We start from the raw sequence: 15750 nt of genomic DNA, 5'->3' as shown, positions 1-15750 counted from the left end.
TCCACATTTGTCTTCGTCCCTGATGAGTGGGATTCTTGCAGTTGTCAATCTGCTATGGGGAGCCTTTCATGACCAGCCTCCTTTTTTTCCCCCTTTGTAAACCTTTGTAAACAGAGGTTATCATTCTGTCCCCCAAGTCCTCCACAAGCTTCACGAGTCTCCACCAGGCCCTCCAAGAGTCCTCTTCCCTGAGTTCCCTTGGTGTGTTCATCTCTGTTAGTTTTTCTAATTAGAATTTTGCCCCACTAAATCATTGGCGCTCATGGCTTACTGCCCATTCTGGCAGCTCTGAGTCTTGCTCCTCCGCCTTAAGTTCCAAACAGAGCACAAGGAAGGCGAAATTGACCTCCTTGCTTTCTTTTCTTCAACATTTTATTGTCATTGATATACAGCTAAAGATATACAAAAGTTTGCACCCTAAACCAAGTATCTTTTGACAATATACCAGAACAAAAGAAAAGAAAGTCTAATCTAAACAGAAACAGGGGCAAAGGAAAGGGAGATGAAGAAGAAAGAAAAAGTAAAGGGAAAAATGAAGACTTCTGACTCTTTGTCAGCTAAATACAGTAACTTGTTCAAAGTATTCACTCAAATCGACACCCAACTATTCTGTTTTCTGCAAGCCAATGTTTTTTCAATCTTCAGATCCAGATATTGCAAGTTCGCTTTCTTTTTCATGCAAAAAGTCCATGAGAAGTTTCCAGTCCTTAATAAATGTCAATATCTTTCAGGCAGCCCTCTAAGAAAATCCAGGGCTTCAGTACTTCATTGGTACTCTTTTGCTATCCTCTGCCAGCACCTTGCTCATTCCTGAAATCCTTAATCCAGCCTCCATGGTGGATTCCTGAGGGCCAGAAGGGGAGAAGGAAGAATGGATTAGGTACTGCTCTGGACTGGTGGGCCCTTAACTCCTAGGCAGTAGCTTTGCCAATATTTTTGGCTTAAACGTCAGTTGTTCCATTTTTCACTTCAGCTCATGGCACCAGAAACAGCTTGCTTGTTGCTTGGGTTAACTTCCTGTTTAAAACAGCAGAGACAGAGCAGATTTGGTGTTATCTCCTGAAAGGACATTTCCTCGGTCAAATGTTATCAGACAGAGACCGTTGGATATTGCTGTTGATGAATATATCCTGTGGCAACATTATTATTATTTAAACCCATTACATGTGAGTCATATGCCAGTGAACTAAAGTTAAATGAACATGTTTAATTACTTGTTCTTTTTCAATTTCAATTTAGATAGGATTTATGACCCATTGGATGAAATGACTACAAAAGCTGGCCTCCATGGGGTGTAAGTCTCAGATGTTTTGAATAGTAGCAAAAGGAGTAGTATTTCATCCTTAAAAATACATAGGGTGTGTTTGTATGACTCTGTCCAGACTAGGACCTGCCAGTTCCACATCCTTCTGATACAGCTGTGCTAAATGTTAAGACACAAATATTTCTATGCATAACATCAAATCGCACATGTAACCTTTTCTGTTACACAGCATGACCGAGCTACCATGCCTGAGCCAGCCATGGAAACTATCATCAACTGCTCTGGAATAAAAACAAGCTGCAGGGTTTTATTTCGTTTTTTTAACAGAGGCATGGTAAAATCCCCAACTGTAAATTTTGAGAGAAAAGCCCCATTACTCTGTTATTTGGTCTAAATGATGGAATTCTGGCTCACTGTGAGTCACTGAGAATGAGCTCTGTTGCATTTCCTCCTCTCGGGAAAAGTTAAATATCCGTATTTCAAACTTTTTCTATTCCTAATTTCCCTGGTTTTGTTCTCTCTGCCTCGCCCTTCATTTGGCCAAACCCTCCATGTTATTTATGAAGTGTGCGTTCACACGAAAGTTCATACCAATAACTAACTTAGTTGGTCTCTAAGGTGCTACTGCAAGGAATTTTTAAATTTATTTTTATTTTGTTTCGACTATGGCAGACCAACACGGCTACCTACCCGTAACTATTTACACCTCTTGTTTGCCCTGTTGCGATTGGGCATCCCACACAGCTTGCCAAATCCCTAGAAATCCTTCCACTTCCATTTCTCTCAAATTACATAAACTATTGGTCCATGCTATGTTTCCAAGGGCTTTTCAAAAAAAATCAACCAATTAGCATGTAGATATAATTGAAAATCTGGCACTACCACTCTGCCTTCTTTCTCATGTCCCCAGAGTTTATTCTCTCAAACAAAACGATTCATTTTTGTCTGCCAACCCTTTGTGACTTTTCTGAAACTGCAGAAGGGTTATGCTACAAATTATAGATTTAGGACAGACCATTGGGAGAAATCTTCCATCTTGCTCCTTAGTTGATCCTAATTATATCTTTAAAAATCTTCATTAAAATGAGTAAAGCAGTTGCTTTGTCAAAATGTCTATATTAGGCAAAATTGCATATAAATGTATTCATTAGGAGAAATTTGCACTAAGATACTGAGGAATTTTCAGGAATACCTTGTGGGGTTTTTTTTGTTTGTTTTTGTTTTAAATTCCAAACTCATTTGGAAATGTGGAAAATGAAATTGTGAGTGGAAAAATGAGAAACTGGAAAGTGCCCACACGTAATCCCAGGGGAGTATATATTGTAGAAATGCAGTTTAGTTCCCGCTTAGTTCCCATTCATTTCAAAGGGATTTAAGCCATGATTAATTTGTCTCATTAATTTTAATGGCAGCTAAATTAAGCTAAATAGACGCAGTCTGTTTTCTGTAACATGTAGTTTGGGCATGTTCAAATCTGTACGAAAGAGAAAAACCAGGAAAAGGGTACAGATTCAAAGTCGTGAAACCTCTGCTGTTGTAGTGGAAGCTGTGCATTGCTGCTTGGTTTTATAGTGCACAAGTGAGACTTATACACAAGGGATTTCTAAGAGAACAAAAGCGATGAGTGGAGAATATATTTCCCAAGACTCTGACAGTTCCTCCTATGATGCCAATTCATGTTTGTTTGCACAAAACTTCTCCTTTTTGAAAGCACCTTTCTGCTTTTGCAATATGCAACAGTAACCGCAGGATATAAGCAAGCCCTCTCAACTCTCTGTGCAATCGAAAGGGAGATCTAGTCATGTTCCTGTGTGTGAACTGTCTCCGTCAAAATTTCCTCCCTCGTGCATTGAAATTTCCCTTTTCAGAGCCAAAGATTTTCCCCTGCAGACTTAGGTGAATATGATCAGAACCAGGGTTTTAATATTAGGGAAATGCAAATAATAGTTACAGAAAAAATGAGTAGGTACAACCCTCACCAGTGTATGTCAGTAATTAACCTTGCAGTGCGTGCCAGAAAAATAAAAAGAGACATAACACACTTCACTCAGAATTTATTATGAATATTTCCATGCCATCTTTCAGGACATACCACATGTGTAAATAACACATTTGAATTAAATCATCTCATTCCAATGAATACAGTGGTACCTTGGGTTAAGTACTTAATTCGTTCCGGAGGTCTGTTCTTAACCTGAAACTGTTCTTAACCTGAAGCACCACTTTAGCTAATTGGGCCTCCTGCTGCTGCCGCACCGCCGGAGCACAATTTCTGTTCTCATCCTGAAGCAAAGTTCTTAACCCGAGGTAGTATTTCTGGGTTAGAGGAGTCTGTAACCTGAAGCGTATGTAACCGAGGTACCACTGTAAATCATCTCATTCCCATAAATCAGGTCCCCCTCACGGAGAGCACGTGTTGCAGTGAGATCATCAGGACTGACCTCACTGTTTGTGTGGGTGGGAGCGATTGGATAGCCGCAACAACCCGATTGGTGGTCCCTCGGTTGCTGGGCAGATCTGGCCAATGGGGAATTTTGTGTATTAACCAAGGGACGTTTATATACCACTGCACGTTGCGTAGAGCTTTCTCTTTTGCTTCGTGTGTCAGATCACACACCCAACCTCCCTATATTTAGGGTTCATTATGATCTTGCTAATGGGACGTGGGTGGTGCTGTGGGTTAAACCACAGAGCCTAGGACTTGCTCGGTCCCTGCTCCTGCCAACCTAGCAGTTTGAACGCACATCATGTGCAAGTAGATAAATAGGGACCGCTCCGGTGGGAAGGTAAACGCCGTTTCCGTGCGCTGCTCTGGTTTGCCAGAAGCGGCTTAGTCCTGCTGACCACATGACCCGGAAGCTGTACGCCGGCTCCCTCGGCCTATAGAGCAAGATGAGCGCCACAACACCAGAGTCGTTCGCGACTGGACCTAATGGTCAGGGTTCCCTTTACCTTTACTTATGACCTTGCTATGCCATTGTGGGTCGTCTGTCCTTGGGACAGGGGCCCGGTAGGAATTTTCCCATTTGGCGGACTGGCTGTTGCCACTTGGGTTTTGCTTGCAGCGTAGCAAATCGTCACAACTTTGTAAGGTTTGGCGGTTAGGCATTGGTTTAAGGTGTGGTGGAGGGGAGATTGTCACACCTGCCCCTCCCAATGTGCGATAGGGAATTCCGTTAAAGAAATCCAGGTGCTCACCATGCTTTTGTCCGATCCCCTTCCAGGCTGAGGCTATGACAGGCTTCCTCAACCTTGGCCCTCCAGATGTTTTGAGATTACAGTTCCCATCATCCCTGACCACTGGTCCTGCTAGCTAGGGATCATGGGAGTTGTAGGCCAAAAACATCCGGAGGGCCGAGGTTGAGGAAGCCTGGCTTAGGGCCACGCCAGAGCACCTGGGAGTATTTTGGGGTGAGGTTGCGTCTGTGGTAGGACCAACGCTCCCCCAGTCTGTTTCCCCTTACTGACTTCTGCCTGAGTCCAGGCATCAGTGCTGCCCTGCCAGAGGTGCAGATGCAGCTAGTCAAACCAATGCCTAAGCCAGGGGTCTGCAACCTTTAAGACCAAAAGAGCCACTTGGACCCGTTTCCGAAGGAAAAAAAAACTGGGAGCCGCAAAACTCGTCATTATAAAAATAACTTTTTCGTCACTTTTTTTATTATTTCTTTGTTTGACCCCTCAGAATTACTCCTCCTCATAGAAATAAATGTTAAATTAACAAGTTACCTTTTTTGTGTGTGTGTTCTTCACTCCCCTTCAAAACAGTGACCAGCGTACATGCCCCCTTTCAATGCAGTGACCAGCGTACATGCCCACTTTCAATGCAGTGACCAGCGTACATGCCCCTTACAATGTAGCGGGTGGGCGGGAAGGTGACTAACGCACGCACCGCCCCCATGCGACGTCACAGCCAGTACAGCGCCCGCCACAGTGGGGAGTGTCGTGGCGCACAATGCGCCTCCTCCCCTCGCTAGTATCCGCCCCGGAGCTGCAGCAAAGGTGTAAAAGAGCCATATGCGGCTCTGGAGCCGCGGGTTGCAGACCCCTGGCCTAAGCAAACCACTCACATTCTGTAATCAATAAAGTTGTGGCCAAAATTATGCCAATAACCTTAAACTGATATTGGTGTCAACTGTGTCTTTCTTTGGGAGGACTTGAGGGTCTTCACACACAAAACTAAACCATTCAAACAACAGTCTAAAGCATTTCATGGCCCAGCACAACACGCATGTCAAACCAATGTGTGTATGTATATATCCATGCATGCATGTGTGTATTCCCCTCCTGAATAGCTTGGTTGGTTAGAGTGTGGTGCCAGTTATGCCAAGGTTGCAGGTTTGATCCCCACATGGGACAGCTGCATGTTCCTCAGGGTCAATTCCAACTCTACAATTGTATGTATGGGCTGGAGTATAATGGCCAAGAATCTGGTGTTTGAAGTGGCGGCTGTGTGGGTGGACGTCATAATTGAGTTCTGAATGCAATTTCTTCCTTTGTCATTCATATTTTTTCAGTTGGAATGGCCCACACATTGAGAGCATCTGCCGGTAAAAAGGTAAAGGTAAAGGACCCCTGACAGTTAAGTCCAGTTGTGAACGACTCTGGGGTTGCTGCGCTCATCTCACTTTACAGGCCGAAGGAGCCGGCGTTTGTCCGCAGACAGTTTTGCCAGGTCATTTGGCCAGCATGACTAAGCTGCTTCTGGAGCAACGGAACACTGAAACCAGAGCAGTGCACGGAAATGCCGTTTACCCTCCCGCTGGAGCGGTACCTATTTATCTACTTGCACTTTTTGGCGTGCTTTCGAACTGCTAGGTGGGCAAGAGCAGGGAACGAACAACAGGAGCCCACCCCGTCATGGTGCTTTCCTCCAAATGCCCCAGCCAGATCAGGTGTAAGGCAAGTGAGAAACTAGGGAGAGGGCCTTTTCAGTTGCAGCACCCAGGTCTGCAACACTCTCCACAGGGAGGTTCTGCTGTTATCTGGTTAGTGCCTTTGGTCTCCTCCAATTTGTCTAATTTGTTTTTATGCTGTTTTTCACTGCTGTTTTTGTTTTATGTCATGATTATGTCCCCGCTCCCCATTTATTATGTTAATTGGCATTACCTTGGGAACTCTTCTTGAAGGGTGGTGTAGAATTTTTCAAACAAATGAATTTGGGGGCCACTGTGTGGGTCCCAGTGTGCCATGATAAGGAAATGAAATCACTTCAAATCGCAGAGGAGGCTGCTCACTGTGTCTCTGCATGATGCTTTGCTCTGGCCCTGCATTGCCTCCACTCAGCTTTCTCCCTGCATCTGGTGCGATGAATCAGTCACTCATTCCCCTAAGCAAAACCACAGGAAAATTGCTCATCCTCAGGTTAGTCGGTCTGCTGTATCTCTGCACGGATAACTGCCTGGGTGCCTCCCTTCTTATGCAGAAACATAGAGACTGGGTTTCTCTGAGAGAGGTTCTTTCCAACCTTACTCTTACAGTAAAAGGTAAAGGTACCCCTGCCCGTACGGGCAAGTCTTGACAGACTCTAGGGTTGTGCGCCCATCTCACTTAAGAGGCCGGGGGCCAGCACTGTCCGGAGACACTTCCGGGTCACGTGGCCAGCGTGACATCGCTGCTCTGGCGAGCCAGAGCCGCACACAGGAACGCCGTTTACCTTCCCGCTAGTAAGCGGTCCCTATTTATCTACTTGCACCCGGGGGTGCTTTCGAACTGCTAGGTTGGCAGGCGCTGGGACCGAACAACGGGAGCGCACCCCGCCGCGGGGATTCGAACCGCCGACCTTTCGATCGGCAAACCCTAGGCACTGAGGCTTTTACCCACAGTGCCACCCGCGTCTTACAGTGCCACACTCTAAAAGTAAACTTTTGGGCCCACAAGGTTGAGTTGTACCACCAGTTTTAATTCAGAAAAAGTATTTCTCTGCTATCTGAAGTTTAGGAAACAGCCAAGAGTGGGAAGTCCAGTTATATGTTGAAACTGACTCACCGAGGCTGCAACTCCCTTGCAATTTCCTCGGAAACTGGTTTCTCTGCTTTATAACAAGCCTTCTCTTTCTACCAAAACTTCCCTGTGACGAGAGGAATTTCCTTCAGTCAGTAAACAGTGGATCCAGTCTCAGTGATCCGCTTTGGAGAATACTATCCAGTGTCCCCGGAGGCACTCCATCCAGTGGAACAATCCATTTGGCGAATAATGGCGTAGGAAGAAAATAAAATAAAAACGCTTTGTGGGGAGGACAGCTGAATAGCTGCCAGTTTAGTCATCCAGCAAAAATCTAACCATTTCTCCACACAGCGAGCTGAGCACCGCACCCTTGAAGGCTCTGAACTTACAGGGAGCCCTTTCATTTGTTTGCAGGGTTTCTTAGGCGATTAATTGCAACACTGTCAAACACAAATAAGAAAGGAATGTAGGTAGGCTTATATAAACTTTTAAAAACAACTGGCAGGAAAGCCCAGGGAGCTGTTACTCTAGAAACCCAGGTCTGGAACAAACCCAAAAGTTACTGATTCCAGCTCCACACCCAAAGGCAGGAGACCGCATGTACTGGAGCATGATGCATTATCTCCTCCCATCATGTGCCCACAAAATGTTAACTCATTTCAGCGATGGCACAAACACAGAGCAGTGGTGAACAAATTGGCCCAGTTAAAAGGGTCTGGGATGTTTGCCCTCCATTTCAAAACACACACACACTTTCGTTCCTCTCTGTCCATGGCTCCAAAGAGCATGGGTTTGCTGCTACATATTCATTGGGAACGTGATATTTGTCTGAATGTTAATTTGCTGGAGACGGTTTACAGCTTTAAATAGCATCTGTGAACTGCAGCATGTTTTTAAGCCTTTCTTGCTGTGCTGTGGTCCCAACCAGCCGCTTTTTGCTTTGGGAAGCTAGGTGCCACTGGCAGATATTCTCTGAGCAGAGACAGGAGGAGCTTTTGGGGTGGGGATTTTCATTGGGGTTGATGTGCAGCCAACAGCCCTCCCACTGAAGAAGCAGTCTTGATGAGGCCTCCTGGCAGGTGCTATATAAAGAATAAAAATGAAGCAATCCAAGCTAAACAATGCAATTTCACATACGTAGTTCGGTTTTGTTTTCTGAGCATGATTCACGGTATGTGTGTGTGTTTAGCTGGTAACATTGTTTATTTGAAGGCAGTGGTTGCGTTACTGCCTGAGAGGCACTTTACTATTTTTTAAAATAGTTTTTATTAACCTTTTCCACCCCACCCCCAAATTACATTAGAACAAATACCATAATTCACCAATCCCAAATTATCCCTTCCCTCCCTCCCCCAACCTCCTTCTCTAGATTGCTTTTACACAATATCAGTTCCTGCTTATTTCCTTTCCGTTCATTTTTAAAATATTTAATCTTATAAGTTGTACAAATTTTGTTACTTGTAAATGTTTACTCAAAACCTGCTAATGAGTCCAGTTCTTTGCATTGCTTTTGTAGGTATTTTGTAGGTATGCTACAAAAACAATGATTCGCGGCGTTGATGCACACACACACACCCATAATACCTTGGGCCCCACATACTTCTCAGCCTGCCTTCTGTGTTTTGCACCATTGTGGCCATTAACTGAAACTGAGCTTATGCTACTCTCTGTATCAACCAGGCAAGGACCAGCAAAGGGGTATTTCTGATTTCTCTTTCTTCTCCAAGCCCTCCAAAGTTTGAGACCAAATGGTTTCCTAAAGAGCTGTAAAACATTCCTCTGTGAGCCAGCATTCTTAGGCCAGGTCAACCCAGCAAGGGATAATTTTATTTTTAAGTGTATGTGATGTTTCTTGTTACCAACCCTGAGCGCCTGAGAAGCAACAGCCTGCAGGGGAGAATCAGGGGAGAGGAGTGCTAAACCACTAAATGCCTCCCTAATTTCCCCTGTAAATACCCCCTTCCCCGCTACCTCTGCCAAATGCTTTCCTCCTTGCCCAAACTAGTTTCCAGATTTGGAGCCCGGCCAAGGAATGACATCAAAGGATTTGCAGGAGAATAAATATTTACTACTACTGCCCAGCCACAAATTATCCCAGTGAATGCCTGTGTACCTTAGCATTGTGAATGTCAACATTTAATTCCATTCTTACAAGTTTCTGGATGTTATTTCCCTCAGTGTCATGAACCGAGATAATCACGGGGAGCCGTACGAGAATTACTACCGTGTTTCTGAAAAGAAGATGCATCATCTCAGCTCTTGTTGTATTCAAACATTTCCCAAAGAAATGTATCATAAAGATAATAATTCAGAATGGCTTTGGGGCCATTGCAACCATAAGGAATTCTCTCGTGAAGTGGGGAGGTCACTCCTGTGGTATCTTCAAGGAAAAAGAAACTCCCACTTGAACAATGAGCAGGAACATTTCAGGGTGGCCTCCTTCCTTAGACTGAAAATGAGATATTTATGTCGGGGGTTAAGTAACGGGAAAGAGCTGGCCAAATGTAAATAAAACGAGGAAACGGGCTGGATGCTTGAACACAAGGAAGTGGGTAAGGAAGACCTGGGCACCATGATCAGGAAGACTGGTGGTTCCAACTTGATGACAGCGAGTCGAGGCCTTGGGAATGATGACGCCAAGTCAAAGACACACCGGTCTGGGGGAGTTTTTAGTTGTTCTTGCTGCCAATTGCCAGAAAAGCAAAGGGCAAAGGCACTTCCTTTTCAGTTGTATATGTTGGGTGAGCAATCCACCAGAAATGGCAGGGCTCCAACCCTGATTTCACAAAGTTATCAAGCTTAAATCCAAGGCTTCAGAGAAGGGAGCAAGAAAAAAAAAAAGCAGTTTGATGAGCAGCCTCCACAATGAGCACTCTGAGAATGTAACATTATGAACATCAGGACTGTCAGGCTCCAGCACTGAGGAAATGCCTGTACCCTTAGACACCCAAATGTCTTCTTTCCCCAAACCTGCCATTTGTTGTGCTCCCTGGTACATGCAGTAAAAAAAGGTAAAGGTCTCCTGGACCATTAGGTCCAGTTGCGGACGACTCTGGGGTTGTGGCACTCATCTCACTTTACTGGCCGAGGGAGCCGGCATACAGCTTCCGGCTCATGTGGCCAGCATGACTAAGCCACTCCTGGCGAACCAGAGCAGTGCACGGAAACACCATTTACCTTCCTGCCAGAGCGGTACCTATTTATGTACTTGCACTTTGACGTGCTTTCAAACTGCTAGGTTGGCAGGAGCAGGGACCGAGCAACAGGAACTCGCCCCGTTGCAGGGATTCGAACCTCCGACCTTCTGATTGGCAAGCCCTAGGCTGTGGTTTAACCCACAGCGCCACCCTCGTCCCATGGAAGCTTTAACGTACAAAGCAGTAAAAAAAAAGCTACATTCAAAGGTTGCTGCCAAGTATAAAGGCATTTATAGTTGTAACTGAATCATCAGCTGTTGTCACTGAAAAGCTGTATTAAAATGATGCAGAAACAACACCAAATTCTGTCTCCCCTGCCTCATAAAGAAGAGGAAAGGAGATTAATGTGTTGCAAGCACGTCAAAGTGCAAGTTGATAAATAGGTATCGCTCCGGCAGGAAGGTAAACGGTGTTTCTGTGCGCTGCTCTGATTCGCCAGAAGCGGCTTAGTCATGCTGGCCACATGACCCGGAAGCTGTATGCCGGCTCCCTCAGCCAGTAAAGCGAGATGAGTGCCGCAACCCCAGAGTCGGACACAACTGGACCTAATGGTCAGGGGTCCCTTTAACTTTACCATGGCTTGGACTCTAGAAGAACTTCCAGATCCATGCTTCTGTTAATAGCATTATTAATATGGGGGGGGGGGGGGCTATTGGATTGTGTTTTTATTTTTACTATGTATTTTGTGGTTTTATATCTTGATTTTATTCTGTGAACCAGCTTGAAACTCCTGGGTACAGGGAGGCATATAAATTCTAATAATAATAATAATAATAATAATAATAATAATGTTGGAACCTGGGCAGCTGCTAGATGACAGTTGCAGGATGGGTGGGGAGCAGCAGAAAAACACAAGCCAAAAGAATTTCCATTGTAATTCACGACTTACTAGCTCCAAAGTTAGCTAGTTATGGAGAGGAATATGTAGTACCTCCCAGACAGAGCACCTCTGCATGTGCAGATTACCTTATCCTCCTGTTGAGTAATCTGAGCCAGCCTCTGCACATCTAGAATGGGGGAGCGTAACCCCCACCATAACGTTGCTTTAACCCTATAGAAAGCAGCCACACACCCCACTCCTGGGTGTTTAAAAGTGAAGTACTTTCCTTGTGCTTCTGTTGCTGGTCCACCCACACCTACGCTGGTGTTGCCTTGGCAAACACAACTTTGCCTTGGCACTGTGGCCTGTGGTTCCACCTTCAGCACACTGAAATCGATGTGGGAATGCTTAGAATGACAGCCAGTTTCTTCTCCAGAATGCTCATCTTAAGAAGAATTGTTTCTACTACATCTTAAAAGCTCTAAATCTGCCGTAGTCTGATTTGCTGGGAGTTTGCTGGGATAAATGTCACAATTGACAAACCCACGCACAAAGGCCAGCAGTTAGCTCAGCTCTGAAGATCTATTGAACATCAAACAGGGCTCTCAGTCAAGTGAAGCATTCACGCCCAATGAATGGCTGCCTTGTAGATTTATTTTCAGTAAGAGGAGAATGTGGCAGTCTGTGTCTGACAATGGAAAAATCTCTCATCTGGTTTTGCGATCCAGTTACAGAGCACACAAAACGGCCTCTGGTTCTATATAACTGTTTGGGGTCCCGAGTGTTGCAAGCTCTAATTATGCATTTTCGTTTCCCTCTTTTTTTCTTTTCTTTTTAAACCATTGTAAAAGAGCAAAACAAAAAAAAGATGTAGCTCATTATATGTGCCTTGCAATTACAGGGGAACTTGCAGGCACCACCCACATTCTAAATATAGAAGCCAACAAGCCTCGATTAAGCTTCTACTCCATAGCCAGAACATACTGCTCTGTGTTACACAGGCAGATGATAATTCAGCAGCAAGTACGCTTTAAGAATTAAGTTCCTTTCAGTGGTACCCCGGTTCTCAAATGCCTTGGTACTCAAACAACTTGGAACCCAAACACTGCAAACCCAGAAGTAACTGTTCCAGTTTGTGAACTTTTTCCAGAAGCCGAACATACTCCGTTTTGAGTGTTACGCTGAGGTCTGTCGGTTTTTGCTATTTTATTTTGCGTTTTTGTTTTGTGGCTCTTTTTGGTTTTGGTTTTATAACTGTGTGGAACCCAGTTCAGTTACTGATGGATTGTGTGACTGCAATACATTATTGCTTTCATTTTATGGATCAATGGTCTCGTTAAGATAGCAAAATCCATGTTAAATTGCTGTTTTAGGGGTTGTTTTTAAAAGTCTGGAATGGATTAATGCATTTTGCATTACTTTCTATGGGAAAGCACGCCTTGGTTTTGGAACGCTCTGGTTTTGGAACGGGTTAAGTTTGAGAACCAAGGTACCACTGTATGGTTAAAAGAAGCTCTTGGGTATCATCCTCATTTTGCTTTATTTACATGATGAATGGATAGACTGTCCATAATCTATCTGTTTTAAAAGTGAAAATTACAGGTAAATGTCTTCTTCTTCTTTGGCAATCACTCACAGCCAAGTAAGATTGTCTTCCCTAAACACAGTTTTAACATGAGTCTGTAAGTGACTGTGGATCCAATTCTGGATCCACACATCCTTCCACAGTGGGGACATTGGTTTCTGGGCGGGAGTTGATCACGGTGTGGATTTGCCAAGCGTGCCTTCCTCTTAGCACGTTTCTCCCTTGCGTTCTGAGTTTGAGTGTCTTCAAAGCCCATGACACCTTTGGTAAAGGCTGTTCTCTTGCTTTGGAAGATGATCATCAGGCATCTGCACAACATGATCAGTCCAGCGAAGTTGATGTTGAAGAATCATGGCTTCAACACTGGTGTGCCCAGGCCTGCAGTCTACATTCCATTTTTTCTGCTGTTTTTACAAAAGCTTTGTTTCTCTCTTTAGACAGAATTCTGTAGACAACTGAAAATTAAATTACCGTATATACTCAAGTATAAGCCGACCCAAATATAAGCCGAGGCACCTAATTTTCCCACAAAAAACTGGGAAAACTTATTGACTCGAGTATATGCCAGTTCACCACACCACAATAAAAAATGTGCTGAAAAAGTAGGCTTATACTTGAGTATACACAGTATGCATTTCACATTGGGTAAGAGGGAGTTGGGTATGTCTGGAAATGAGTTTGAGAGGAGATCATAGAATCATAGAGTTGGAAGAGACCACTAGGGCCATCAAGTCCAACCCCCTGCCAAGCAGGAAACACCATCAGAGCACTCCTGACATATGGTTGTCAAGCCTCTGCTTAAAGACCTCCAAAGAAGGAGACTCCACCACACTCCTTGGCAGCAAATTCCACTGTCGAACAGCTCTTACTGTCAGGAAGTTCTTCCTAATGTTTAGGTGGAATCTTCTTTCTTGTAGTTTGGATCCATTGCTCTGTGTCCGCTTCTCTGGAGCAGCAGAAAACAACCTTTCTCCCTCCTCTATGTGACATCCTTTTATATATTTGAACATGGCTATCGTATCACGCCTTAACCTCCTCTTCTCCAGGCTAAACATGCCCAGCTCCCTTAGCCGTTCCTCATAAGGCATCATTTCCAGGCCTTTGACCATTTTGGTTGCCCTCCTCTGGACACGTTCCAGTTTGTCAGTGTCCTTCTTGAACTGTGGTGCCCAGAACTGGACACAATACTCCAGGTGAGGTCTGACCAGAGCAGAATACAGTGGCACTATTACTTCCCTTGATCTAGATGCTATACTCCTATTGATGCAGCCCAGAATTGCCTTGGCTTTTTTAGCTGCCGCGTCACACTGTTGGCTCATGTCAAGTTTGTGGTCAACCAAGACTCTTAGATCCTTTTCACATGTACTGCTCTCAAGCCAGGTGTCACCCATCTTGTATTTGTACCTCTCATTTTTTTTGCCCAAGTGCAATACTTTACATTTCTCCCTGTTAAAATTCATCTTGTTTGTTTTTGCCCAGTTCTCTAATCTTTTGCCCAGTTCTCTAATCTGTCAAGGTCGTTTTGAAGTGTGATCCTGTCCTCTGGGGTGTTAGCCACCCCTCCCAGTTTGGTGTCATCTGCAAATTTGATCAGGATGCCCTTGAGTCCATCATCCAAGTCGTTGATAAAGATGTTGAATAAGACCAGGCCCAAGACAGAACCCTGTGGCACCCCACTAGTCACTATTCTCCAGGATGAAGAGGAACCATTGATGAGCACCCTTTGGGTCCGGTCAGTCAGCCAGTTACAAATCCACTGAGTGGTAGCATAGTCAAGACCACATTTTACCAACTTCTTTACAAGAATATCATGGGGCACCTTGTCAAATGCCTTGCTGAATACGAGAGACATCTTCAAATATCTAAAGGACTGTCACATGGAAGAGGGAGCAAACTTGCCTTCTCCTGCTCTGGTGGGTGGGACCCGAAACAATGGATTCAAGTTACAAGACATGAGATTCTGGCTAAACATCAGGAAAAGCTTTCTGCCAATAAGAGCTGTTTGACAGTGGAATGGCTTCCCTAAAGAGGCTGTGGACTCTGCTTCTTTGAAGGTTTTTAAGCAGAGATTGGATGGCCGTCAGTCAAGGATGCTTTAGCTGAGATTTCTGCAATGCAGGGGGTTGGACTAGATGGCCCTTGGGGTCCCTTCCATCTCTACAATTCTATGATTTAGGTCTTGAGTATAAAATGCATAAATTCTGTCCAAATGTTTTGACTCATCTCTTCATGTCTGTCACATGTTTTTTTCCCCCCAGCACCTAAAAAATACTCCTCTGCATGGATATTCATTGTCAGTTAAAGGTAAAGGTAAAGGTACCCCTGCCCGTACGGGCCAGTCTTGACAGACTCTAGGGTTGTGCGCCCATCTCACTCAAGAGGCCGGGGGCCAGCGCTGTCCGGAGACACTTCCGGGTCACGTGGCCAGCGTGACATCGCTGCTCTGGCGAGCCAGAGCCGCACACGGAAACGCCGTTTACCTTCCCGCTAGTAAGCGGTCCCTATTTATCTACTTGCACCCAGGGGTGCTTTCGAACTGCTAGGTTGGCAGGAGCTGGGACTGAACAGCGGGAACGCACCCCGCCGCGGGGATTCGAACCGCCGACCTTTCGATCGGCAAGTCCTAGGCGCTGAGGCTTTTACCCACAGCACCACCCGCGTCCCTTTCATTGTCAGTTACCATCCATTAAATCACTTCCAATATATATCTAAATTAATTTCAATTATTAGTCAGTTGCTCAAGTTTAATATTTGCTGCCCACCAAGTCTGTTAAAGTAATGGGAGAAAAGAGTCAGGATCTCACCCACATGCAAGAAACATTTTCAGTATTTGAGATTTTTGCTAAGAAATACCATGAAAAAACAATTTAGCCCTCATTTCCCCTCCTGTGTCAGAATCAGTACACTGAAAAGGCGCTTTAAAAAAAAAAAAAGGTCACTA

At 44.7% G+C, this 15750-nt stretch overlaps 1 long non-coding RNA gene across 2 annotated transcripts; it reads right to left on the bottom strand.

Annotated features, from left to right (window-relative positions):
- Positions 1–92: 92 nt before the first annotated feature.
- LOC310677790 lies at positions 93–7620 on the bottom strand. Of its 2 annotated transcripts, none has more exons than XR_014511451.1 (2): positions 7250–7620; positions 93–1017 (listed from the first exon to the last, which is right to left on the bottom strand). It is a non-coding gene; the product is annotated as an uncharacterized lncRNA (long non-coding RNA). The 2 variants fall into 2 exon arrangements; XR_014511452.1 differs by lacking the exon at positions 7250–7620 and adding an exon at positions 6371–6706.
- Between the last annotated feature and the right edge of the window lie 8130 nt (positions 7621–15750).

This window comes from Podarcis tiliguerta, assembly GCF_965153285.1.
Source record: "Podarcis tiliguerta genome assembly, chromosome: 5".
NCBI classification, from domain to species: Eukaryota; Metazoa; Chordata; class Lepidosauria; order Squamata; family Lacertidae; genus Podarcis; species Podarcis tiliguerta.
Note: the sequence above shows the minus strand (reverse complement) of the source record. Positions and strands in the feature narration are given on the sequence as shown.